This window comes from Nipponia nippon, unplaced genomic scaffold, assembly GCF_047370975.1.
Source record: "Nipponia nippon isolate SJK-2023a ecotype South Korea unplaced genomic scaffold, ASM4737097v1 scaffold_3, whole genome shotgun sequence".
NCBI classification, from domain to species: Eukaryota; Metazoa; Chordata; class Aves; order Pelecaniformes; family Threskiornithidae; genus Nipponia; species Nipponia nippon.
This window is the reverse complement of record NW_028262347.1, coordinates 74,921,969-74,949,810: the sequence shown is the minus strand read 5'-3', so window position 1 is coordinate 74,949,810 and position 27,842 is coordinate 74,921,969. Positions and strand designations below refer to the sequence as shown.

Genomic DNA, 27,842 nt, shown 5'->3' with positions numbered 1-27,842 from the left:
GGAGTTATGGCCAGCTTCTGGCTTTTATCAACGTGTGCATCATCTATTTATTCATTCTTCTTTATAAGAACATGAAACAAGATTGCAACCAAAATGTTTCCTTGCTGGTTTCTTTGCCCTAGACTTATACACAGCAACATAGTGCTGTAAAATAAGTTGTGTAAACTCATTTGCTTGCATCTTTTTTTCCAAATTTTACATACTAAGATGTAAAGAAAATCTTTAATTCAGCAAAGTATATGTATACTTTGGTGAATGCATCTTTCTGCAACAACATTGGCATTAATGAGTTTTGCAGAACCAGAACAATATAGACATGCAAAAAATGCATGAACATAGTTTTAAAAAAGTTACTTGAATGAAGAAGAAAACCCTTTCCTTCTTTCTTCAAATAGTTCAGATTAGTTTTATGAGCGTAGTTGTTTAAACAAGGTAAACATAACAAGGTAACCATAAACTACTGAAGTACTCCCCTAGAGAGAACAGAAACGTATAGATCTTCAAAAGAATATAGAGTTCAAAGAGGCACTTTGAACCTCTGCTAAACCCCCTTTTTGCTTTTAACTAACTTTTTGCTGGATCTGAAAAGCATAATCCATATATGAAATACATCAGTGAAATTTGTAAAGGAGTTTCATTGAAAAGAATGTGATAAATGCAGTCCCTTTTCCAAACATATCAGCACTTTATGGTCTGAGATTTGCCAGAAGTTAAGCATAACTCAGAGTCATATGGTGGGCCGCATCCTGCAAAAATGCATGCATGTACTTACTCTGGTGCAAAAGCTGACGGGCAACACACTCAATCTTCAGTAGAACACAATTTGATGAAGAGTTTGGCCCATTCTCTATAATGAATAGAGCAATATGACCACTATCATTCTATCATTTTATTTTTACATAAAAATATATTCATAATTGCATATGACTAACAAGACAAAAGAAATAGTATGTTAATATGAATTCTGTCTGAATAGACTGAGGAGTTATTAGCAAAACAAATACAGAACTTTTCAAAAAACTACACAAAGATTGCTTGGTTTTAATCTGTAAAAGCTTGACATGTCTCCTTTAAGAGAAACATAATGGTAATGATAATCTCTTGAAAATCAGAAGTGTTGTTTCCTCATTTTTATCGAAGGTCAGAAGTCCAAGGGAGTTCTACTGGGAATTTTCCTCCCTTTCCCACAAAGAGGACTCTTTTCTGAGACAGCGTAAGATGCTATTGTGGTCTAGTGGTTGGATTGGTACCGAAAGGCAGGAGGATCCTGGGTTCAAACGAGCACTGAATCACTGACTTCCAGTGTAGCTTTTGGCTTCTAGTCAAAAATAAATCTGGGAGAAAGGATTAAAACCATGTCCAAGAGAAGCTAAGGGAATTGTTGTTTTTTAACATTTTTCTGGAAGGGAAATGGACTATAGGCAGTAGATGTTCCTGTGGAAGAAAGGATTATTAACTGCATGGAGAGTGCTATCTGCTAGCTAGGACCTATTATCAGTCTGTAGAGGTTTCATATTGCACCTCAAACAACAGTCCCTAAAAGCTCTCAAGAAAGATGCATCTTTTAAGAATCACATCTGCATCTTCACAAGAATCTGTGCTGTGCCTCGTTTTGTGATGGAGTATGTCCAATAGCATACTCTTAAAACCAACCGTCTTTTTGCATGTTGGCAGGGCTGAGGAAAGCATCTGGTCCTGTTGTTACTACTGATGTATAGAGACAGTGCCCATCATACTGATGATAATTTTCAAGAGCAGGTATAAGCAGTCTATTCACAATACTTATGTCACAGGTTCATTTCGAAAAAGAGGTAGAATTTTGTTGTCTTCTCTTAAAATGAGAGAGAAAATCAAAGAGCCTAAGTTGGCTAGTTTGTAAAAGAAACCAGAAAATCAAAAAGATTGCATTGCCAATGAAATGAGATAGGGTAATTGACAATAAATTCCCAAATTTAAAATCAGAAAACACTCAGTCATTGATCAGCACATCCAGTGACCATGTTTCATTAAACCTCCACAGGCTTAAAATGTATCAAAACATTCTGATCAGTGTCATGATGCTGTGTTGACCCAGCAGCTTATGATTTGTCCTCATAAAACGCTCACCAGGTACAACTTCCCTTTTCAGCAGCACCCACTTCAGGACACACATCTAGTACAGTATGGCACTGATAGGGAATAGAAGAGATAAGAACTGCAGAAGCATTAATAGTCCAGTGACCCTTCCTCCCTTCCTCCCTTACTTTCTTTCATCCATTTGTCCATTACCACTGGGCTAGAAATGAACCATGACTGGAAGCGGAGGACACATGTTCTGCTCTGTTGATGTATGCCAACTTTCAGACACTTTCTGGTGTTTACACAGACAGGCTGCTGGTAGTTCTCTGTATCTTCAAGAGTGGCATATGAAAATACACTGCAGTACATTAGAGCTCTACGAAATAATTTTATCTCCACTGTGCCTCACAGGGAGCAAGAAACCACTCCGTCATTCCCTTCCCATGCATTTCTGGTGCAGAAGGCAGATCCGATATACCCTCCACACTTTTGCCCATGTGACTCAAACCACTGGACCTTGCTCTGTTTTTTTGAAAACTTACATACACAGGAGGCTCTGGAGATGCACTGGTGCACAGGCTCATCACCCCAGGCATAAAGCATGTCACATAGTTCCTACTTCTTTGCTCAAGTTTCACAGATAGGGGAAATACATTGGATGAAATTTTACTGACATGTAAGGGAGGATGCTTTGCATTTACAGTCAATGCGAGTGAGACTGCCATTTGGTTCGAGGCTGAAATTAGCCATTACTTTCTGCTGCATCAGAGCATGCCTCCAGAAGCTCATTTTCATTGGCCTCAAGGTTTAACAAGCTGTGTTCATTTCCAAAGAAGGACAGAAGGAAAAGCCCCTAAGGCAGAAGAACAAGTCCTTGATTGCTTTAGATAGCATGGGGCATTTTACAGTGCTTAGGCATCTCCACCAAAGTTAACAGGAGTTAGACCATACAGGTTTCCAGATGCGATTGCTCATCCAAGTGTAACCTTCAGTCTTCTTCAAAGGACAATTTGATAATATAATGGCAAAATTGCTCATCCCCACACTCAGATCCCATGCTTGCAAAGTTCAGCATAGCTACAGATGAACACATTCTTAGAGCTGCAAACAGTGCAAGTGGCATGTTCAAAAGCTTCAGACTAATTTGAGAGACTAAGTTGCATTTTCAAACAGTATTTCAGTATTGGGAGTTAAGCCTAAAGAGACCTTTAATAATTCTGAAAATTTTAAAGAGTTTTAAAAGGCCTCAGCTATACCAACTTTTAATGAGGCCCAGTTTTGAAAATTTTCACTCAAAAAACTAAGCGTGAAAATGAAGACAGTTTGGAAGATCTTGACTGCAGGTAACCAACGAAGGGCAGAGTGAAAATGCACTACTCACTCCTCTTCTGTAAAACCATAAGATTTCATTTCATTAAATGAAAATGTGAAATGGAAGAACAACAAATTTAGAAAAAAACATGAAGAATTCCAGATGCGCTTACTATTGTAACTCATCAAAAACTGCAGCTGGGTTTAGAAAGGAAGACGGAACACTTTTATGACTGATCACTGACCAAATTTGGTTCCCTTAATAATAATTAAACTATTCTTCCATTGGCTTTAACTCTTCCAGTAAGCCAATGCTGGGCTTCAGTCAGAACTAGATCTGTAGAGAGGTGAATAGAGGTATCTTGCCTATGCGAGAAAGTGCTGTTTGTTTCACTCGGTGCTGAGCACTGTGCAAGTACAAAATTAAATACACTGAAGACTTGTTATATTTTTCCTAAGCACCAGTTGCTGATCATTGCCAAAGACAGAATGCTGACCACACCGATCAACAGCCTAACCCTGTAATGAATAGCCACGCTGAAGATCTTTGAATTAGCCCCAAGCAAGTCAGAATACAGAGCTGACTCAAGGTTTCCAACAGTGTAGCCAAAGGTGATTTTCTCCTTACCAAAGATCAGGAGACAGACCTTTTAGGCCACAGTAAGTATGCAAGGAGAGATTGAAGAGGAAAAACTGGGCCGCAGAGCCACACGAGGAGAAATTTGAAGAGACTTCTGTTGTCAAGGGATGGAAGAGATAAAAGCAGCTACTGCTGCAACTCAGAGAGGTTATCACATTCCATAGCGGCAGTTGCCCTCCTACACCTGCCAAGACCCCTTCCTTGGTAACACTGGCAGCAGCACAAAGCTGGGCTACCTGGAACTGTACATAGGTGAATTAAGCAGCAAAGCCAGATGGTTTATTATTCTTAGGAGTCTGCTGCTGTAGGCAGCTGCCTGCTTCACTGTAGGCTGCACAGTCTAGTAGAGGGCCACGCAAATATTAGTTCAGGCTCAGAATTAATAGTCTTAATCACCATGGTGCTGTTCCCAAGATAAGAAGCCGTGCTCACAGCAAGCTTGACATCGGTGCTGAGTTGTTGCAGTTGCCATACTTCAATTATAAAGTTGGCTCGTGCAGAACTATCTCAAGGACCCATGAGCCATAGGGCATAACAGCAGAGATGTGTTCACTAGTTTCTTAGCAAATCTTTATCTATGGGTCCCAAAGGAAGGGACAGTCACGGGAAAGCAAAGGCCTCTTCTTCTTATACAGATTGCCAAGACCTTTTCTCTAAGCTCCTGTTCAGGTTGGAATCTTTGGAGCTGAAGTCTTCTTTACAGGCAGATGGCTTTGTCTAGTGAACAGCAACATCTGCAAAAAATGGGAATAGTCCTACTGCCCCATTAAAACAATAAACTATAAAATGGAGAACCCAAACATGAATATTCAGGAGAGGACAGGTGAAAGGGTAGCAAGTTGTTTTGAAATTTGTTGGTCATCTGAAGTTATTGACCACTATTTCTCATCAGGTAATAGCAGCCTTTCAGAATAACTGTTGAGATCCTCATATACTCATTTAAGAAGACGTTATTCATAGTTGTTACAAAAAATGGCTTTCTGAGAGATAATTTCCCTTTCTGTTGAATATAGTAGGCCACCAAATTATGGTGGGGTAATTACATCAAAGTGAGTACATCACAATGTATTTGCTTCACTACTAATTACAGCAGGAGTGTTATACTTCACAATGTTGCCAAGCATACTAGGTTTAACCAGGCATTTCAGTCAGGGGAAATGCAATGATGTGATAATGATCATCTGATAACAAGCACGTGCTTTCTGAGGGTACCAGCTACATTCAGCACCCCAATAGGGGTGCCAAATACCAGGTAATTTTTTGTTTTAACACCTGTAGGCTGGAAGGCCTTTGTCCTTCAAAGTTATTGACAAATTGCTTACTTTAACTTCAGTCTTTACAAACTCTAGAACTGGTCAGAAATTTTCAGAGATGGTTTTTCTTTCTCCCTTTTAAAATGGCCTTTGCTGAGCAGCCAGCTACAAGCTAAAGCTTGTAGGGAATGGAAAGAACAACCAGGAGGATGGGCCCATGATGGTGATAGTGGAAGGCAAGTTTCAGCTCTCCTTTACATCATTTGGGAATCTGATTCCCTGTTGGTTTACTTTAATGAGTATGTGAACTATCTGAACAGCAGTTCACCCTGCAATGAAATAGCTAAAAAAATTTATGTCCTTTAAGCATTTAAATTTTCATGCTAAAATCCCCATCACTGGCAAGTAGAGACTTTCTGGTTTTGGGCTAAGTTGTACAGACATAGTCATAATATAATAAACAGAAAACAGTACAAAAGACATCCAGGAATAAATATTCACTGTGAAGAAGAAAAAGGTTTTGAGAAGAAAACAAATAGGACAAAATTGTAAACGTGAATATGATATAGCATTGAACCTAAACACTTAGAAATCTCATTTTAACAAGCATAAATAAGGATTCACAAGGGCAGTAGGCCAGTTCCTGAGATGTATTTTCCATAAGCACCTGTGAAGAAGACAATGGGAAGATGCTAGATAATTTAAATTTCCATAAAAATTACGAGAACATCCTCACCAAGTGCAAAACTGTAAGAATTCTAGTTAAAGACATTTTAATTACCTTAGGGTCTTTTAAAGTGGACTTAAAAGTCTTCATATTCAAGAGTTTAATCTTACCTGGATTATCACTCTGTTTGGCATGCTCTGCAAGATACTTATGACTATAAAGAAAAGAGTATAAATACACTCCTCAGGTGGACCTTGTGTGGGGGAAATAAGAATATTTTGAAAAACATTTACTTCAGTAGTTCTGTTGCCTATATTTAAAAAAAATATATATAAATTAATAGCTGCCCTTCCTAATTAAAATATATCAGCTTACAGAGAATACTTGGGTCTTGGTTCAGATTCTTTTTTTTTTTGGTCTTGCATACAATGTGCATTATATGCCCATATATGCATATATACATGTGTATATATATACATATATAGATAGATTTGTGTATGCATACAGATGCAGGATGGAGAAAGTACTCAGAGTTTTATAAAAGTAGTTAGTTCTTATCTTCTGAATAATTAAGTCATTACAAAAGCAAGAATTTGTCTTTCCTTATTGAATTTCACAGAGAAAAATTTAATGAAGGACAAATTATGAAATTAGAGGTTTAGATAAGCACAATGGAAGGCCTAACTCTGAGTTTTGCCACAGATTTTAAGTTAGTGCTCTGAATCTTTTTCCTTTCTAGGTATAAACCTACTAATTTGTTCTTCTTACCTTCCTAAAAGCACTGGACCTAACACAATCTATGTGATCTATAGTCTATGCCCTTTTTGCAAAGAGTTCTGCTAAGGTAATGGCAAAAAGTACTGCCCCTTTAAAATCTATTTTATCAAAAACGATCCTGTACAAAACATAATTTTCCTTTTTATTTCTATTTAAGCTGTGATTATCTATTCTAGATAGACCCTGCTTCCTTGCTAAGCACTGTCCCAATTACCTTGGGCCTTAAGGTGATGAATTACCTCTGATACTTGTCAGCATTCACATCGCTAACTGCCATATACCAGCAGCCTGATCCAAACGTTATTGAAGTCAGTGCAAAGAATCTCATTGACTTCGGTAGGTTTTTGGCTCAGGTTCCAAACACAGAGAAAATCACAACAGCAGTGGTGCTAAACAGGCTATTGGCACTGAAAAGCATTTCACACAAACATCTGCAGTGGTCTCACACATCTAATCCATTGTTTTTTTCTTTTTTGGTAAGCTTCTTAACACAATGCGATTTCAAACATCAGCGTGCTACACTGCCTGCTGTAAAACCTTCGACTTCACATGCCAAGACAGGACAGTTTAAAAAAAGAAACATAACCCTGTGAACAGCAGCAAAGAAAACATCAGCAGGAGGGGAAGGTAAAGGCTGAGAATGCCTGCGAATGGAAAAGGAAAAGGAAAAAGAGATTGGAGTTGTAATCCCAGGAAAGAACAAGGAGCAGCCCTGTCCCACAGATATGAAAGGAAGGAGGAGGAGGTGGTTAGTGGGAGATAATGGGGGAGGGTCATTGCATGCCCCGTTTGGTTGCTGAATGTTAGATCAAACTCTGTAGCTTACCTTTGTAAACACAAAAACAAAATACCAACCCAAATTGTCACTCGGTTGTGCTATGTGATCAATATCATGCCGATGGCAGGATTTTCCTCCACTTAGTGAAGCTGCTCCAAGCCCTGGAGTGGATTATTTTTAGGCTGGTGATGGGAAGATCAGCTGCTGCCTCCTATCGAGTTTCCAAAGTGCACAAACTCTTCTTGTCTTTCTCATACGCTGAAGGGGGCAGGAAACTGGGAAGAGATAGGCAAGCAAAGAGACCAATTTTTCACCTCCTGAAGCTACAGTCCCCTGGGATTTCTTCTGCTTGCTTTTATATATTTTCATTTTTCCCTCACTGGAGTAGTAAGATTCCAAGAGGCTGCGTTACAGCACGTGGACTATTAGCAGCCGGTTATTCTGAAGTAATTGATTTAGACAAGGTAGTCTAACTTTTGGCAGGCTTGGGGAGCTTCAGCTTTTGAATTCTTTTGAATTAATCTTGGATAATTTGAATTTGACAACATAATTTTGTACATCATCTTGAGCAGAAGAGAAAAGAGAAGTCTACTCAGATATTTTATTTTACCCTAGATCCCTCCAGACTCTTCTGCTTAAAATACAGACCAAATCCCACTTTTTGATCACACAGATCTGTTTCTTTTGAAACAGATTTTTTAAAACTTGAAATAAAATTCAAAACTAATTTGATGCTCATACCAGGAATATCGTTTTCAATACCATAACCCTTATTTACAAGGGATAATATTTTTTGGCTGCAAAATACATTGCATATGCTTATTTAGAGAGAAAGAAATCTCGAGAGAGCCTACATGCAGTTGGTTGGTCTGTTTGCTCATTTTCTTTCAGTGCCATTGAACCAAGACATACCAAGGTTCAGATTTTCCATCATGATAGTTTCACTTGAGCCCTGCAACTCGAGGCCACAAATAGCAAAGATCTGGGACTTGGTGGTGCATCACAGGACACATGGCAGCGCAGGGTGGTTTTGAGCACAGCTGTTCCGTCGTTAGGTACCAGAGCTGGAGGCCCTTGGGACAGAATTTGCTTAGACCTTGCAGAATCCAGCGGTTGCATCTAGATCACTAGAGACCAAATGGTTTCCAATAGATTGCGATCAAAGATGTTTTCATGCCATGAAAGGGATTACAGTGAGCTCTGAGCTGAGAATACAGTTGGATGGCTGAGGCCAGACACTGTCAGGACTCATCAAAATCTTGGCAAACCCAGCTTGCTCCTTTTTCTCTAATGCTTCTTACCTTATGATTGTAGGGATAAGAAAATGGAAACCTCAGATCTAGAGAAAATTAGTGCCTTTTGTTATCTCCCGTTGACTTGAAACATCAACACAGCATTACACTGAGCAGCTGAGACAGTCCTCAACAGTCCTCCATGGCAACTGAAATCTTTTACTTCCATTTACTTTTTTTTTTTTTTTGCTTTTTCCCCTTCCCTTTCATGCATTAAAGTTCAATGCTTTAGAAAAAAGATTGTGGATTGAAAGCTTCTGAGTTCTGCTGTATATCCATGCTTCATTAAAGAAGATAAAAAATAAAATCTTTAACCCATCTAATCATCATCTAAAATAGCATTGTCATGTGATATTTCTGAAAATACATATCATTTCAGACAGAAGTGAGTAGCATTTACGGTCACAATTTTCTTTACCAAAACATGAAAATTTGGTTCATTGTCATTCAGCTCTGTCATTTCTACCAAACTGTTTAAACAGGAAGGAAAAAAATAAGGTAAAATGAACATGGAAGCAACCAGCGTGTTTTATTTTGCTGTTTCTAAATGAAGTGCTTTCATTCCTCTACATGACAAGCTAAAATGTTTTGAAATGCATTTTTGAAAGAATTAAGAAAAATGAAAAGCTCTTAAACATCAGAATGTATTCTGCTCTGATCTGAAATGATTTTTTGTATCTGGGTTTTTCAATTTGCCAGGGGGGAAAGGAAAAAAAAGAAAAAGCAATAAGAGGAATTCAAAATGTTTCAGGGTAAGTTTGGACCTGTAAGTGAATGGAAAAAAACACAGACCAATTCTCAGGTATCCCCATGTACAATGTTTCACCAAATTTCCCACGTTAGCCTCCAGAAGATGAGCACTCTGTTACTGACATTTCCCGAAGCTGGAGCTACTTCAGGCGTACGCTGAGGTGCCAGCCATACAGAACCAAACCAGGCACCAGCACCACCACCAACGGGGTGGCGGCCCCACGCCGGAGGCAGCTGCTCAGAGGCGATGCTCGGCGGCCGGTGCGGCGACAGGGCCCTGGCCAGCCTTGCTGCTCTCCGCCTGCCCCTGGGGATGACCATGGCAGATGGGCAGCTTAAAGACAGAAGCTGCTTTACCTGATGGTCTTGGGAAGGGAAAGTGCAAAAATTTCTAAGCGGATCTTAATGAAACTGCTGAGTTTTGGCTCCTTGCTCCACGGCAGGCGAAATCCAGGGCCTAGCTGGCAATCATTTCCATGCTGTTGGGGGCTTCCCTCAGCTTGACCGGCTAAACCCAAAGAAACCTAAATGGTGGAGGAATAGCAGGAGTGGAAAAAGGTTTTAATAAATTAGGGCTCATCAACGTGAGGAAAATGACCCGACAGCAACTGCGGGTATAGATTAATTTACCATAGCTCTCAGCTGAGCACTCTCCACTTGAATTGTCTTGGTTTATTTAACTCACTAAACAGGAAAAGAAGGGTGTCTGTACTCTGGGCAGTGTTCACATACAAACTATTCTGGTTTCAGCTGACAACAGCTCGCTCTGCCATTTTCCATATTGCAGACCAGTCCATAGGTCTCCCTCTACGTGTGCTTTATGGCACACCAATACTAGCAATCAAGTCACCGGACTGTAATGAGCTACCACGCATTAGCCAAACTCAGGTAGCTGCGTGAGGGCTCCCAGTCACTCCCATTTCTTAGGTGAATAGCTGAAATCACCATCATTTCACCCATGTATGCAGATTATTTTGTTTGAACTGTTGACACTAAAGTAGCTGTTTTGGAGAAAACCTCTCATGGATATTTTGCTGAGCAAGTGGGGATAAATTCCTTGGCTTATTTTAAACTGACGTATATAATTTATACCAGGGCTTTATGCTAATATAGCAATATATATCAAATGTTTGGAGTAAATTATATGTTATGGTCTATCAAGTCTTTATTTTACTTCTAAATTTATCACAGTGACAGAATCCCCTTAGTGCTGTGTCAGAACTCGTGTCATCATATAAAAAGATCAGACTGGCACAGCTTCAAGATTAATTTTATTTACGCTTACAACCCCATTTAAAAAAAAGAAAGGTCTGCTGTATTTGTTTTAATTACACATTGCTCATTTTATCTAAAAAAAATGGATCTACCAAGAAAATGTTAATGAAGTAGCAAAGACTCCATTTTCTATTTTAATTTTTTTAATGTAATGGAAAATGCAGCCTGGTCTTTGAATAACTTCTCTGTCCCTTTTAAATATTTATTGTGATTAAGCTTGGAGGGGGGAAGCAGTAGAAGCTTAGTATTATTTGAAATATTTTCCACAGCTTTTTTTAAAGTTATTATTCCTGGTTTCTATGGGGAAAACTGTTGTGGAAAATATATACAGCAAAAGTTCAACAGAGCAACCTAAGTGGAGAAGAACTCTATATGGAGAACTACAAGAAAACCCCAGACCTCAGAGTTCATCACTATAAAAGGTGTATAAAGCCACAGGACTTGAACAGGGATTTGCAAACCTTCTGATCTTTGATGGACAACTGCACATAAGTGGTGCAATGGTGGAGTCAGAGGCACCAAACACAATGCTGTTTGTCTTGGTAGCTCTTAATCTTGGCTGAATCTGTGTGCAAAGTTGCAGCTTAGATGTTACACACAATATAACTTTTCAGATCTCCAGTTTTATTTGATCTGTTTGGTAAAGGTATTTCTTAAAAATCAGTCACATCATTGGCAACAAAATACGTATGGTTTAGATTACACTCTTTATTGCTTCAAAAAAACCACAAAACCTGAGAGCTGTTTTTAATATTGCAGGGCTTTTCAAGGCAGTTGAGAACAATGTAAGATTTGCACATCCTGTAAGCATAGAGGAGTTTGATCCTAAATATCATAAAGTAGACTTTTTGTACTACAATTTAAATTCTACTAAACCCTTAGACCCACTTGTAGTATACATGACAATGATATTGTGGATTTTGTGTGTGTATGTGTGTGGAGCTGGAAGAAAGGGTTGTCTTTTTGTTTTCATCTGTACTGTATTCAATTTGTGTTCTCTAGGCTGACATTAGACAATTCAGACTATTCTTGTGTGTTGCCAGCAAATCTTCAACTTATTTCTAAACCAGCAAACCCACCAGTTGGATTTTATCCTCTCTGCAAACAAGACAGGACTAAACTAGGAACAGGTTCATTTTCTCCCATTGAACTCAACAAGGCACCTACTTTGTTTCGTCCCATTTATGAATTTTGGCTTTTAGATACATAGTAGTCAGAAACAAAAAGATGTTTAGGTGTCTAATTTCAGTGTGAATGCCTGAAAGGGGAGTTAGATACTAAACACAGAACTCACCTCACCCAGTATTAGATGGCAGATATTTGATTGCTTATGTCTCTGCTTGTTGCCTAGACTCCCTGTACAGCATTTGGGGAGAAAAATACATTTTCAGATTATAATTCTTTTCATCCTAAAACAGGTATACAAGATAGTGAGAACTCATTCCCCTCTGGCTATGATTATTTCATCCCATGGAGAAGGAGAGAGTCTATATGGTTGTTATAGGCTTAAGTAATTCTCACACAGGTAGAATTAGGAAGTGGACTCCTACTGCTACGCATGCTATGCTACATTTGGAAATGAACCCAAATCACTGGAGCATTTTTGAAAATTTTACCTTATATCTTTTTCTTTTCTTTTTCTTTGAGGTATCGAAATAAATTTTCAGCCTGAGATATTTTTTCATGCATCTACTTTATGTTATTTTTTACAGCAAGAGAATATGATAAAAGGGCAATAATCATGACAAATATCTTGTAGAAGTCATCCCCACCATTTTTGCACCACCTCATAGCACCCACACAATCCTTCTCCCACATCCCTTATCGTCTCTGACTGTAATTCCAGAAGTTGTCATACTTGAGCACTGCGATGTTCTATGCTGGGATAAATGTATATCATAAGGAAAGATGAATCATCAAAACTATAAGAAATCTCTTTTTCAGGAAAAGATGAAATTCATTTGCTTATACTAACCCTGAAATCTGACATCCGCTGTATACAAAATACAGCATTTTTGTTGTTATTTGCACCACATATAACACATTCTCAAAAAAGCTACTACCATAAGGGGATGCATTCAATCCTTAAGAAGATCCATATCTTCTTTTTCAGGCAAGATATGTAGTGCAGTCGCCTTACTTTTCAAAGAAATATTCAACCGTCAAGGGTCCCACGTCTGCCTTTTATCTAAATTCTCATACTCCAGTTTCTGAATTTCCTTATCTCAAAGCTGGAAGCTTTTTAAAAGAGCCTGTCTTCAGGTTTTTGGGAACAAAAAAAAGACCTTCTATTAAAATTCACTTTCATAAAAAAGGCAAACCCCAAATATATTTAAAATCATTGTGGCCACGCTTTATGTTGTATTTCAGTTAATAGTATACGTCATCTGGGTAATTTAACTGCTGCAGTATACGTGTAGTAATTGAGGCTGTAATATGCACTGCCCTGTTCTTTGCGTTATTAACTACCCCTGTATTTAGTGGGTACTAAATGTCCTGGATCTCTGATCTTTTCATATTCTCTTCTTGCTGATGTCATCTGCGACCCTTGCTGGAAATCAGGAAATGGTAAGGTAAGTCTAAAGTCCATCTTACAGCTCACAGAACTTTGTTAAATCCCATGCTTACATGGATTAAAATCTGGAATAGAAATTAGTCAAAAGGATTAAGATTAATTTAAAATAACTCTACTTTTTTACAGCAGGACATGTCAATGGCACAGCAGTGGAAGGCAATGTCTTAGCAAAAGACATAAAACCCATTAATGAAAACAAATAAAAACTTCCTAAATTATCCAGCAACCGGCACACTGCAGAATCATTATGTTACAAGGAATGGTGCCCCCACAGACTCTCCCAAAACATTTTCTGAAGCTCCTCAGTAGAATATATCTAAGGTACTTCTGTAATACTTCATCATGGGCCTGTGACAGCAGTCTGATAGCACGGTCAAAGGATTCATATAAGCAAAGAAAGAAGTGGGATAAATTGTTACAACACAACTTGGTCCAGTTCCAAGACAGCAACAACATAATATCCTATGGTACAAAATGATAGAAAATAAAACAGTCTTTGGGGCGAAAATAGCAGTTCCTGTAAAACAGTAGCAGAAAAACACCACCCTGTGGTGTATAATGCTTCAAGGCAGACTCTTGGCAGACAATATCAGATTCATTAATATGACTTCAGGGAGATTTACATCATATTTTCTGTAATAAAGCAAATGGTCTGAGAAATGTAAAAGGGAATTAAACAGACTTTCATCGGTGTTCATTCTCTGTTTTACACCTTGTCCCTGTAGCAGTCATGGGCTTGATAGGGAGCACCATCTCATTTCAAGTGGACCAACGGATTCTTTTGTAACTTTGCATATGAAATGCTGACATGCTGAGGCAGTCCGGAGTTCATTGAACAAATATGACCAGAATCACTCTAGCGAAATTTTCAGTTTGTGAATTGGTATGTAAATTGACTGCACATGATCCTGCATTCAACTCTTCTGATGAACTAATTTATCCCTCCTCCCAATCACCTCAGGGATAGGAACACCAAGCTAGTATATGTGCATGAGTGTGCGTTACGTGTTAAGTAATGTATTGCTTATCACTCCAGCTGCAATTAAAAATGAACCCCATCTGTACAACTTGGATCCAAATCTGGTCTGTAGATGCATCATCATCCAGCAGATGTTTCAAACTAAAGGGTGTTTTTTTATCTACAGTGAGACAGATTCCGTGAGCCAGCTTCCAGCAACTAACTGCTAGATGTGGCTGTGGGATGTCTGAGAGCAGTCGAATGTAATTGGTTTTAGATTTGAAACATAAGGCAACAGCCACTAGTGATAAGAATCATATACATATGACACATTATGTCTGAACAGATGAAATGATATCTTCAGGAAGTCAAATTCCCGTTTCCCTCTTCAGAAAATCCTAGATGGAAATATGAGTTCATGAAACCAGAATGCAGTATGTCCAATGCGCATTTCATACATTGTATTGTGTCCTGAGCAGCTCACATACAGAGATGTGTATGTGAACTCTTTTATTTAGACTAAAAAAAACAAAACTCACTTTATCTGTTGCTGTGGCAATATTATGTTGTTGGAAAAAATAACTAATGATATTCTGATTCCTGTTGTTCCACAGAACAGAGGAAGAAACTGTGAGAAAAAGTGAGGGGAAGAGAAAGGAGAGACACTTCAGAAGATGTCTCCAGGAACATTTGTGTCTTTGAGGAAAAATACAGCTGCACATCCTTCTTATCTTCATTCAGCAGACCCTCTTGTAAAAAAAGGTAGCTTAATTTGAACTGGGTATTTGGCTAAAGTAACTCAAAAGGTGAGATCCAAGAAAAAAAGAAAGGAATCTTGTCACTTTTAGGAACGATGAAGACAAGCAGGTCCATTGTGGAGCAGCCGTGTTCTGAAGTTTCTCAGATTTGTATGCTGCCTAATCCTTACCACTCAGTCCAAGTAACTAGTGTTTAATTAAGCTGATTCAATACCAGCTGACAGGAAATCCATGACTAGTACTGTTGGTTGGAATTTTGCTTTGAGAAACTTCTGTCTTACTCATTTAAAAAAAAAAAAAAAGAAGTATTTTTGTAATATTTTTACTTATGAAAAATACAGCCTTTTTTCCTTATTTCTATCTTTTTCTCCCTCTTTTATTTCCTCCCTCTTTTTAGTAGCAAAACACAGAGGAAGACGTTGGAAAACCTTTTTTTCTGGCATTTTGAGAATCCTTAGTATCTCATATTTGTTGAGGTGAAAATGATGATAAAATTGTGAGAAGTCTTATGCATGAAAAATTTATCTTTCTGATTCCTATGACATATGTTTCATCATTTTCAAAATGAAAACTGCTAACTTTAGGCCCCATATTTTGAAAATCATAACTTACCTTCTTAAGAACCAGCGTTAACACTGTTAAGTACATTCCCACTGAAGCTGGGAGGAGATGCAGATTCCTGATACCCTTGAGAATCAAATTTTCTGAGGAAATTTCTAGAGCTAAAAAGAGAGAGATGTATTAATTGAAGTAAAAGAAGATGGGGAATGTATGGGATGATGTAGTTACTTAATGTACTAACACATTTTATTATGTCTGGGGGAACCCAATAAAATGAGATCCCGATAAATAAAACAAACTGAAATTTATAATTTTATAATAGATAATATTCCCACTACATTTACTATAGTTTCTGGTCGCACTTTGAACAGTAGAAAACAAGATTCTTTTTCAGAAAGCTTTCTCTCCTGCAAATACGCATTTCAGCTTTCACCATGAAAATTTACAAAGCTTGTAGAATGGCAGAATAGTTCCCTTATCAAAACATTCTGTGTTTCATTATCAGGTATCACCAATAAAAGTGTTCAATACAGCATCCATCATATTATGTAGATATCTACAACAACATTCTCCTGTAGTCTTTCTGAAACAAGTATTGAGGTTGCTGGAATCTCAGAAGCTAAAACATTATGTTCATTCAACAAATACAGTCCAAAAGCATTAACAGTCTCAAATTATAAACTTTATCTTCCACAGACAGAAGCTGATGAAGTCTCCCAAGGAAGGCGAGTTTGCCTACTGCCGCTGTATGTTTCTGCAAGCTCTGGGCATGTAACTGTTAATAAGGACCCCACTGTAATTTTAAAACAACCTCCTTTTCATACGTAGTTTGAAGCATTCAACACTGGTACCGAAACAAAGTGTACCAGTATTCAGGCATCTTCCATCTATGTATGGAGCTATGGAAGAAAGGAGAGTGATACAGGGGTAAGTTCCTCCTCCCTATTGACAGTGCTTGCTATCAGACCAATAGGTGTCATTCCCTCTGAGCTCTAAGAAACACATCAAGGAAGACAAGAAGTTCTTGGCTTGAGCTAATAGACTACTTGATTAGGGAACAGAAGACAGACAGGAGGAAAATTAGCCTTCAATGATATTTACATGACAAATTTAGTCTGAAGACAAAAATGGCCGACAGAACAGTTGGATGCTTGTGGTCAGCGTGGCCGTGGTCAGCACCAGGAGGAGCTCTGGCTACAGAATGGTATCCCCTTGTGGCTATCTCTGCATTTTCTGCCTGAGCACAATCAATCCAGTCTAAGAAAAATGCTTATTTCCATGTCAAAGATACATTTTCAGGTAGTTTTCGCAGTTAGTGACAGCTAAAGGAGATGTAATGCATTTCAAACACTGTAACAAGTAAGAGATTTAACTGGCATCATTCACTGGGCAGGTCCTTGCAAATGCTGTGCTGGCAACAGTTACTAATCTTTTCCAGGAGTCCTTTCCTTAGAGACAAGGCACAGGAGTGATGTCTGATTTGCCTTAGACTTCCCAGGAAAGCTCGTTCCTGCACTTGAACAGAGATGTTTGTGTCAGGTCACTTAGAAGAAACAACTGTCAATCTCCTAAATTGTTTTAAGACATGGTATATAACACATGCCATATAATACATGCAAGTTGTAGCCCAAATAGTTGAAAGCAGACCACTATGTAGTACTGAAGGGTAGAACATTTAGAAGACCGGCTCTGGACCAGGCTTGGACTGTGGTTTGGAATATGATTTGAGGTTACATGGTAGGACAGACTGAGGCTTTAGTCCCACATTACCAAAACCTCTTGAACTGTTTTCAGAGATTTTATTGAAAAATGACAAAAAACCTGCAAAGGCAAGGGTGGAAGACAATAAGATGACTAGATAATGTCTGTCTGTGTAAGTAGAGGTTTCTGTGTCCAACTCTTTTCCAAGACAAGGAAAAGACAGCAAGGAAAAAGTCCAGAGTACATGAGTCACCTAATGTCCCTTTAGCCACCTCTTGGCCATAATGGTCACCTCAGCTACCTGTTTCCCCTCGGGAGGCACTTCAATCAAAATTGCATGATTGAAGCTGATCACCACAAATCAGGGTTAAATCAATGATAATTGCATGACTGAAGCTGTTAAAAAAAAAATCATTTTATATTACAGATATTTTGAATGTTCTACGGCTTCATTAACAAAATAATTCTTTACTCCACAATCAGCATAGTACTACTGTCGGAGAGGGTTAATGAAAAATCAAAATTTATCAATCACAAATGTTCTACGGCTGTATGTCTCTACAAATACATATTCAATGACTTGCCTTCCCAGCAGCAACTATGAGTGAAATGTGGCTCATGTGCTTGTATGAGTAGTCCAAAATGACCATTCGCTAACTCATTAGATGAGAGTGTGAGAACCATCTTTCAAAAATTTCCATTGTAGTGAAACAGGAAGATTGTACGTGCAGACCTGAGCTCTGTAACACTCTCAGCAGCTGCGTTGAGGCAAGTGACCCTACAGAAACGTGACACAAAATATCTCTGGGTCTGAGAAGATGGTTAGCTAAACACGGGGGCACGAGAGCAACGAGAACTTTCTGACTCTACTGGCCGTTGCGCAAGCAATGGGGAGTGGGAAGTAGATTTCCTAATAGCGTGAATTACAAAGGTAGTGTCAGGAGACCCTGATCTCTGCCTGATCTTTTGTACAGTCTTCTGTGATTCACACGCTCATAGAGAAATTATTAAGAGGACTATCTATCTGACCCAGCAAAATTATGTTCAGGCTGTGCATGTGCTTTCTGTCTAGGGCTTGCTCCACAGGTCATCAGCCAGCAATGAGATTGGAAATAGGAACTGGTCCAAACAACAACACTTTACTGTAATTGTTTCTCATCCAGCTTGAGGCCTACGCAGAGGGAGGGTGTTTACGTTGAAAAGAAGATGAGCAGCATGCATGCGCAAGGGATTCATTTCACTTAAGGGGAAAGTACCATCTGCTCTATACCCTTAAGTCTTGCTCTGTAAGGAATAGGAATTCCAATTCAACATAACTGTAAAAGAAGTAAAAAATACAGTAATTAGAAACTGCAAGCAGTAATAGCGTAATGACATCTGCAGAAGCTATTTCGTTGAAATAATAATAGATAACTGTCTGGAAATCTGTCTACAGTAAAAATAGCTGCTGATTTTACTGAGTTCTCCATGGACGCATTTTGACATCATTGTTAGAATAAGAAGTGTAATTTAAGCAGAGTTCTTACTGCACCTCTGACGATGATTTTCTCAGCATCGTGTTAACGCTGCTGTAATAATGGCACTAGATGGCACTGTTCCTACCAGCTGCCAAAATGGCATGCCAATACTACTTTGAGTTGATAATTCTGAGCCACGCAGGGTTATACCGGGCTATGTTACAGGAGCAGTTTCAGAAGACATAGCAGACTATGAGCTGTAAGAATCTATAATTAAATCTGCTACTTTAGATAGAGGAAGGTACAAATTGCTTTATACTAGGCACAAATAAAGCAAGCTCTGTTCTGACTGGCCTGGCTGAACAGAGAGGTTTGGCTGGAACTCAGGAAAAAAAGGAGAGTTTATGGCCTTTGGAAAAAGGGGCAGGCAACTCAGGAGGACTACAAGGATGTCGTGAGGTTATGCAGGGAGAAGATTAGAAAGGCCAAAGCCGAAATAGAACTTAATCTGGCTACTGCCGTAAAAGACAATAAAAAATATTTCTATACATTAGCAACAAAAGGAGGGCTAAGGAGAATCTCCATCCTTCATTGGATGCAGGGGAAAACATAGTGATAAAGGATGAGGAAAAGGCTGAGGTATTTAATGCCTTCTTTGCCTCAGTCTTTAATAGCCAGACCAGTTGTTCTTGGGGTACCCAGCCCCCTGAGCTGGAAGACAGGGACGGAGAGCAGAATGAAGCCGCCACAATCCAAGGGGAAATGGTTAGTGTCCTGCTACACCTCTTAGACACACACAAACCTATGGGGCCAGAGGGGATCCACCCAAGGGTGCTGAGATAGCTGGCGGAAGTGATCACCAAGCCACTTTCCATCCTCTTATCAGCAGCAGTCCTGGCTAACCAGGTAGGTCCCAGTTGGCTGGAGGTTAGTAAATGTGATGCCTATCTACAAGAAGGGCTGGAAGGAAGATCCAGGAAACCACAGGCCTGTCAGCCTGACCTCGGTGCCGGGAAGGTTATGGAGCTGATCATCCTGAGTGCCATCACACAGCACATACAAGACAACCAGGTGGTCAGCCCCAGTCAGTGTGGGTTTATGAAGGGCAGGTCCTGCTTGACTAACCTGATCTCCTTCTATGACAAGGTGACCCGCTTAGTGGATGAGGGAAAGATCATGGATGTTGTCTACCTGGACTTTAGTAAAGCTTTTGACACTGTTTCCCACAGCATTCTCCTGGAGAAACTGGTTGCTTATGGCTTCCACGGGCATATTCTTTGCTGGGTAAAAAACTGGCTGGATGGCTGGGCCCGAAGAGTTGTGGTGAATGGAGTTAAATCCAGCTGGCGGCCGGTCACAAGCGGTGTTCCCCAGGACTCAGTACTGGGGCCAGTTCTGTTTAATATCTTTATCAATGATCTGGATGAGGGGATTGAGTGCACCCTCAGTAAGTTTGCAGACAACACCAAGCTGGGAGAGAGTGTTGATCTGCTGGAGGGCAGGAAGGCCCTACAGAGGGATCTGGACAGGATGTTCAGTGTCAGGCAAAAAGGAGGCACTATATACAGATTCCTGTGCTTCAAGTGAAATGATTTGTTAATATGTAAAATAAACATGCATTTCATAAATAGTTTTGATGTATTTTGTGGGCAAACAGCGGCAGCAGATTGAGGATGTTTATGGAGTCAGGCAGATGAGCTGTTTAATGACCCAGTGCGCAAATGAGTGAGCTGGCTGCTAAAGTTGTAGAGATTTGTAACAAAAATATATTAAGAGTGTTATGAACACAATACAAATGGAAACATATGTGTGTGAAAGCATCAGATGAGACAGCAGAACAAGGGGTAAAAGAATAGCCTGGACTGATAATGAAGAACACTGTTCCCTGGACACTGTTCTCAGAACATTGCTCTCAGCAGTAAAATTGAGTAGTGTGATGTTTAGGTCAAGCCCAAAAGGCCTCCACTCTGCTAAGACCACAGGACAAGATGAGTTGCCAGCAGAATGGGCAAAAGCAGCAACTTTGCCTAAAATTTATGGAGGCTGAAGCAAGCAAGACCCCGAAACAGAGGACAAACATTGATTCCTAAAGGGTATCAAAGATCTGTCAAAACCCAAGTTAATCATTGTCAATCAAGAAGAACCCCAGGAAAATAATGAACACTTGACAGGCAGTGTCCTTTGCTATCTGTGTTGCACACAAGTGATCCTTGCCAGGGAGACACAGGTAGGTGCTTGTAACTATGTGATATGGGACTGTGAGTGAGTGAAATATTTGAGGGAATGTTACTGCATAGCATCGACTTACACAGAGATTTTGTAAATAAATAAAAAGTTTCCTTTCTCTAAGATCTAGCACTAGGTTTTGTTATGGTGAATTTTCTTTTTTTTTTTTTTTTTAACTTATATTCCCATGTCCCTTGACTCCCTCACCTCTTTTAATTCCTCCCTATTGTAATCTTCTCTGACACTTGTGTATGACAGTGGGTTTGGGGTTCTTCTCTCTCTGTTTTCTTGGTTAGATTGTCTTCCTTGCAAGTCATAATTTTAATAAAATAAAAAGAAAGGGGGCTGGAATGGACCTAAAGAGATCATTTAGGTCACCCAATGGTACCTAGAACAAATCCTAACACCGTCTCAGTGTCAGCTGCCAAAGAAGGAGATGTCACATCCTCCCTAAGCAATGCATATAGTGTAAACGCCGTTCCAATTACCATTTCTAATAGCTAGCCTGAATATCCTGTGATGTAGCTCAAGCTTGTAACTTCTTGTTCTAAGCACACTGACATGACAAAGATTTTTTTCTTTTTTCTTGCAGCAATCTTTTACTTGGGTGAGGATTACTATCATGTTCCCTCTCAGTTTCTCCTTCTCTTGATTAAAGATCTCCATTTCCCTCAATGTTTCTTCAGTTTCAACCTAAGAAAGAAAACCAGGCAGGATTTTCCATCCTTTGCTTTACCAGCTGGCAATAAATATCTCACATTTTGGGGGCTCAGCTAGCCTCACACAGACTAGTTGATGGAGGGAAGATGTAAGAACAATAGGCTAGAAAAAAAATCACCTGGTCATGAGTGTGATAGAGGGTTAGTAAAAAAAAATGGCAAAATGCCAAACCATTAAATTTCCTGACACTGTAACAAGACATAGGAATTGGAATAAAAACAGTGAAAGCCACCAACTAGAGGAAGAAAAGATCATCCATGTACTACGTCCTTTAAGTAGGAGGGAACTTTTGAGGAAGGTTTTAGGGAGGATCACAACTAAATCACGCTACAGAAGAAAATTTAAAAAAACAACAATCAAGGTAACAAAGGTCTTTGCAAGTCTGAACTAGGGGAAAATTTCTTTTGGCTTGCACATCTGGCTATAAGCTTAACCTTGCCCATGTAATCAGAACACACTAACCTGGCATCTGAAAAAGCTGAGTATCATGGAATAACTAGCACCGCTAAAACTCGTTTTCCAGATGAAGAAAGCTGCTGATGCACCTTCTCTAGAGGGCAAGTCAAAGTTTGGGTGCATTCAACTGTTCTCTAAAGGTACCTTCTGAAGGATACATGAATGTATGCTTCCCTTTTGGCTATACAAAGAACCTGAGGCTGCCAGGCTTCCAGCTTATTGCCTCATTTAGATGCCTGGATTTAGGTAGGATGAATGTAAGTCATGGTACAAAAAATGATGTATAAGTGTAAATGTTTGCAACATTGATTTGATTTACAAAGTTATTTGGATTCAAAAGTGAAATATAAATCAGTGTTGTTATTACAAGAATTAATAATTATTTTCTAGCCAGACAGGTAATGTAAACATCATTTGTCAAATAATGTAATAGTCTTAGTAATAATAATAAAGACTTCACTTCAGCAGTTTGAAATAACTCTTAAATATACATATTTCAGTTCTCTCTTGATTTCTTCTGTGTACATGAGACGGCCAAAGGGAAAACAATCCATCCAGCAGGCATTGAATTAAACACAGTGTATTTCAGTACACTGCAGCAAAGTAGTTTGCTCCATTTCATTTCTGCAGAAAGTCCAAGTAACACATCAAATCAAGTGTAAGCTCTAAGTAATCATATTCTTTCCTGTCTGCTTTTAAGAAATCGCAGACCCTTGAACACTTCCTTGGCCTTTTTTATAAACATATGTTAACCTTTATTCATCTAACCCTCATGTATGGACAGACTATATTAGCCCAAGACTTGCATGAAGCTTCCAAAAAACAAGAACAGGTGATTTGCTTGACTTTCTCAGGCCCGTTCCTTATTTCCTTTACGGTGGTTTGACTCCAGCACAACTGCATGGATTTCACTGGAGCTATCTCCGGTTCAGGGCCAGGAAAGGAGATCTGGATCTCTGAACTTTCCTGTTGCTGCAGAGAGGCCTAGAAAGAGTAACTTCCAGTTTACCCAGATGCCGTGCATCCCTGAATCTCTACCAGAGGTTTCCATTACATGCTTCCATTGAGTCTTTCTTGTCTGTTTCTATAGTACTCGTGAAATTAGATATGTCCTAGAAAGAGACAGGACGCTGCAAGTGGGACCCACCTGCACAGCTACTTATGGAGCCCTACTGACATAAACTGAATTAGACTTCATACACACAAAGTTAAATCCTGGCCCCAGTTCGGTCAACAGCAGTTTTACCATTGTTTTTTAAGGTGTCAGGCTTTCATCAACACACCACAAGGCTCTGCTTACGAAGTCCAATGTGAGTTTCAAAGAGTCACTATGATATACTTTTCCTGTCTTAAAGCCTAAGCACGGTCTTGTGACCAGTGTGAATGTCAGAAAGGGCAGAGCAGATCTCAAGACGGGCAATTCAGAAGATGAAAAGGCAGGGTCGATCTCGTGACTGGCAATTTAGAGGGTGTTAGTTTGAAAGCAGACCCCAGCTGTCATTACTAGTGAGGTTTCTTGTTCAGCTATGCCTGATACACACTGCATAACATTTCTCTAATTAACAGCCTAAAAGTTCCACAATGTGCTCCCTGTTAGTAGATTATAACCTTTGAACAGTGATCACAGTAACACCTCAGCACAGACCTACTGCATGCCTCCAGTTTTGTTCATTTGCTCTTACATACGGACTTGAATGAATGGACTTCTTTCTTGAGAGAAACTACAATGCGATACTTTATAGCAACTGAACGGTGGCCAGAAAGGAAATTCACAGATTTTATTATCCCCAATGGAATCATATGGCATGGAACATGTTTTTAAAATAGATTTATTCCCAGTAATTTTACTAGTATACCAGTATTTCCTTGAAGTGAGCCAGTTTGGCCGTACTTGTTCAGGGACAGTCAGGCATGACAGGACTGGGCAGGCAGGCTGTACAGTCACAAGACTTTGCCCACGTTATGTGATGTGGGAATGTGCCCTGCACTAGCTAGTGGTGACCAGAGAGCTGAAACCCTTTCCTCCATGCTGGGAAACCTGTGCCTGCAGGCCACTTCATGATTACATAAAACAGGGTACATGTTCCAAAGAAGCGGAAAGCATTATATTCTTTGTTTTCTTCTCCGCTGCTCTATTATTAGAATAGCAAATGTTCTTATCTCACTGAGTGCTGTTACCCACACAGTCCCTTCAGGAGCACGATGTCAGTACAAATACGGAAGAAACGAGTCAGAATGGATGTAGGTGAGTAATATGTACTCAAAGTAGCTCAGAGCTGAGGTTCATCCTTGGATACTGAAGCAGTTGGCTGATGAAATCTCAGAACCAGGTAGATTTACCAAGACTAGAAAGCATAAAATGCCCCCTATTTTAAAAATGGGGGGAAAGGAAAAGCTGGGAACTGTCCGCTATATCTGCTTTAGCAAGTAGTGTGACACAGTAACAGTTTACATGCTTTGAGACTCAGTTCAGAAGTGCACTCTTGATCTGAACTAAAATTTTGATACCTATGCGTTTGAATCATTAGTCAAACGCTTGATCCTGGGAAAAAAATGCTGGAATAAATAATCAACAAGTTTTGGTAAGCACGTAAAAGAAATCAAAGCGATTAATAGTAGTCAATAATAACTTACCTAGAACAAGTCAAATCAGCATAATTTCAATCTCCAAAACCAGGCCTGTCGGTAGAGGCAGATGGAGTAGATACCATGTATCTTAAGCTCAGTAAAACTCTTGACAAGGTCTCACATAGCTTTCACATAAATAAACTAGAGGAATGTGGTTTACATTAAAATATTTTAAGGTGGGGACAGATCTGGTTGCTGTAGGAATAAATGCAAGACACTGCATTTGGGCAGATATAGCCAGATGCAAAGACAGAGGTTGGAAGTATCTGGCTACGCAACAGCTCTTGCAGAAACAAATCTTACATCATAGTGAACCAATGGCTGTATTATGTCAGTATTGTGCAAGAAAAGGTAAATTATACAGAGAAGTATAAATGAAAGTACAACCTTCAAGGTACGTGAAGTAGTAATCCTTCTGCTTCGCTCACTTGCAATATTCTGCTTAATTTTGAGTACTACATTATAAGCAGTCCAAAGGAGAATAATGGCGATGATCAGAAGTCTGGAAGATTTGAACTAGGAGGAAGACTGAACTAATGGGTATGATCCTGAAAAGGAGAAGTCTAAGAGTTGAGATGGTGCCTGTTTTCAATTACACATATGCCTGCTGAAGAAAGATAGGAAATAATCTGTTCTCAAGATCCATTTTGGATAAGACAGGAATTAATGGACTTACATTGCAGAAAAAAAGATTCAGTAAAGATTAGGAAAAGCTTTGCTATCACATGGATCTCTAGATTGCCTGGACAGGTTATGCAGTCAACATTACTGATAGTCTTTAGGGCTGAGTTAGATACATGTCTATGAGGAAGGACAAAGGTGTTTAAGATACTTGCTTGAGGACCATTTCAGCCCCATGAGGAAAAGATTTGCTTTTGATGTGAAGAGGAAAAAAGAGATTAAACAGGCTTTAATTATGCACAGACTTGTAAAAAAATTCTTACTAGATGAACCCCATCTAGAAGATCTATGATGTATGCCAGATCTTCTAATGTCATTTCTTTTCTCTGTAAATGAAAGTTGAATCCAGAATCAGGTCCCTGCTTGGGATATTCCTGGACTCTGAGAAAGTACTGAACTGTGTAGCTGAAATATTATTATTGATTAATCATCCAATTGTCACAATATGTTGAAGCAAAATACAGATGTTTTTAACCCATTGCTACTTAACATGTAGGTATTTTGAATATTGTAATAATTACCTAAGAAACTCTGAAAGAGATTTAATACAGCATATGATTTCTCATTCTTCAGTTGTTAAAGCCTTCTGTATTTTCTTTGTAACATAATACGCTATACAGATGCCATCTCTGGCTACGTTAAAGGAATTTCTCAGAGAACTGCACAAAATCATATGATTTAGAGTAAATGTCAGTCCATAAAACTGACCTTAGAAGGACTTGTACCTTTCTCAACAAAAAGGACGTTTGTTTGCAGCAGAAGTGCACCCTGTAGCTGTTGTGTTTGTTCAGAAGTTTGGCAGGCATTTGATATTCCTTTTTGTTGTATCTATGTCTAAAAGGGTTGACAGGTAGGATCTAGTAAACTAGTTGTGCCAGGTTACAAAGTTAGCACTGACAGCACTTTTCTTTAGATCTTCCTGGAGATTCTTGCCTGTACAGTGGAGTTGGCAGCTCTCAGCAACACCACCAGACTTTGCACTGAAGTCGATCTTGTTCAGGCACACGTTTTGTTGAACTCAGTCTGAACTCAGTGGGCACAGCAACCTCTGACAGAAGCGTAGCGCTAAACAGGTAGGAACTTATATATCACAAAGGCTTGAAACTCTAGAGTTAAAAAAATTTCAAAATTAAGTGCATGGAAGGTGGCCTGAAGGAAATACAGTACTTAGCAGTTTCAGTCTCATCTAAAAAAAAGAGGCCTGAAAGGTGCTGCCTTGCTCTGCATAGTAGAAGAGCAAGCTGTCTATCTCTGCTGGGTTTCTTTGAACAGATGTCCCCTTCAGAAAGAAAAAACAAACCCCCCAATGATTATTCTTCTTAATTGCCTGCCTACAGCTGAATATAACTGGGAGCATTTTCCTTTGGCAGCGGTAGATGAGGTCCTTCTGCGCCGCAACACATCATCAATAACCTGAGGACGACTTCAGTGAGCTGCATGTGATACGTTTCCATCACGGACTGAGACCCCGAGTCTCCAGGAGGGACTTTGTGATGCTCTTCAACGGCCTCTACTTCCCATTTTCCAAATCACATTAAAAAACAAATTCCTGTGCAGCCTTTTTATCCATCATTTTATCCATCCGTCCGTCATTTTATCCATCCGGTTTCCACAGGTAAGTTCGTATAACTTAACATCGGGTGTTTTTATGCTTGAATACACTTTTCAGGAGGTGGAAGGCAGGAGCGGGGGGGTGAGGGAAGGCTTCCCCGCCCACGTCAAAAGGCTCCGGTGTGGCTGCTCTGCCCTCTGCCGGCACTCCTCACGCCTGACGCAGCAGAAAGCAGCGAAGCCTGAGGATTTACGCTGGCGGATGTCGAAAAGCCACGGGCGGCGGCGGCGGCGGCGGCGGCGCGGCGCTCGCGCGGCTCCCCAGCGGCAGGCCGCAGCGCGCGCCGCGCTCCCAGCTGCGCGGCTCTGCAGCCCCCGAGCCCGCCGCCTTGCCGCCACGCCGCCCCACCTGCCGGCAGGGAGCGCGGCCGCGCCTTTGACTAGCTGCTGCTTCTTACGTGCCTAAGGCATTGAACAGGGGTGCCCGGCCACATTGGCACCGCAGGGCGCTAGGCACCCTGCACCCCGCCTCGGAGGCGTTACCTGAGGGGACGCTGGGCGCCTCCCCCCCGCGGCCCAGGACAGGGCTTTGCGGGGCACCCCGTGCCCAACAGGGGTACCGCGCCCTCTCTTCACAGGCAGGAGGACGGGCGCCTCACCCCACCTCCCCCGCGCTGAGGTGTACCGGGCCCCTACACCCAGCCGGCCGCCTTTCCCCTCCGCCTCCGCCCTCCGCCATGCCGCCGCCCCTCCCTGCCAGGCGGCCCGC

At 40.1% G+C, this 27,842-nt stretch overlaps 1 protein-coding gene across 2 annotated transcripts in view; it reads right to left on the bottom strand.

Moving 5' to 3' along the window:
- Positions 1-27,798, bottom strand: part of ABCC9 (ATP binding cassette subfamily C member 9) — a 97,724-nt gene extending 69,926 nt beyond the window's left edge. The window contains exons 1-5 of one of the 2 annotated variants that reach the window (XM_087768130.1): positions 26,248-27,798; positions 15,705-15,814; positions 12,096-14,732; positions 7,533-7,759; positions 773-847 (exon numbers count right to left, since the gene is read on the bottom strand). The gene's annotated coding sequence lies outside the window, so the exon portion shown is untranslated. Of the gene's footprint in view, positions 1-772; positions 848-7,532; positions 7,760-12,095; positions 14,733-15,704; positions 15,815-26,230 lie in introns of both variants that reach the window. The other variant, XM_087768131.1, reaches the window with a different exon arrangement.
- Between the last annotated feature and the right edge of the window lie 44 nt (positions 27,799-27,842).